Source organism: Orycteropus afer, unplaced genomic scaffold (genome assembly GCF_000298275.1).
Source record: "Orycteropus afer afer isolate SDZICR_OR568_19922 unplaced genomic scaffold, OryAfe1.0 scaffold00028, whole genome shotgun sequence".
Classification (NCBI taxonomy): domain Eukaryota; kingdom Metazoa; phylum Chordata; class Mammalia; order Tubulidentata; family Orycteropodidae; genus Orycteropus; species Orycteropus afer.
This window is the reverse complement of record NW_006921615.1, coordinates 3,514,855-3,515,493: the sequence shown is the minus strand read 5'-3', so window position 1 is coordinate 3,515,493 and position 639 is coordinate 3,514,855.

Genomic DNA, 639 nt, shown 5'->3' with positions numbered 1-639 from the left:
ATGGATAACCAAACTATGTTACATATACACAATGGAATACTATGCAACCCAAAAGAATAATCTAGAATCTGCAAAACACTGAATAGTGTGGATGAACTTGGAGGGCATTATGCTGAGTAAAATAAGTCAATCACAGAAGGACAAATATTGTATTAGTGCATTATTGTAAAAGTCAAGAAAAGGCTTATCTATGGAAGGAAATTTTCTTTGTTGGTTACCAGGGGTGGGAGGAGAGGGGAGGAAACATTGTTACATAGGTAGAGATAAGTACGAATTTGGGTAAAAAGAAGGGCAATGTACCAAATGCAAGTGATCAACATGGTGGCGTTGAGGAAGACATAGAGAGGTACACGGGAGGTACAGACACAAAGATGAACCCTTTTGCACATATAGAACTGCATTGTCAGTGAAGGCAAACATAGGTAATGGGTGGATAGATGGGTGGACAGGATGAACTATTAGGTATGTCTATGAAGCGGGGAGTATACCCAAGACCATGTATACGGTTGGCAGACGATGGTCCTATAAGTGTATTTGTCTTATCTGAATTCCCAGGTGTATAGTAGAGCTGACAAGGGGCAAGGTTGTAGTCACTTCTTGGTCACAGCCAGCTACCCAGAGGGACCAAGTAGTTGAACC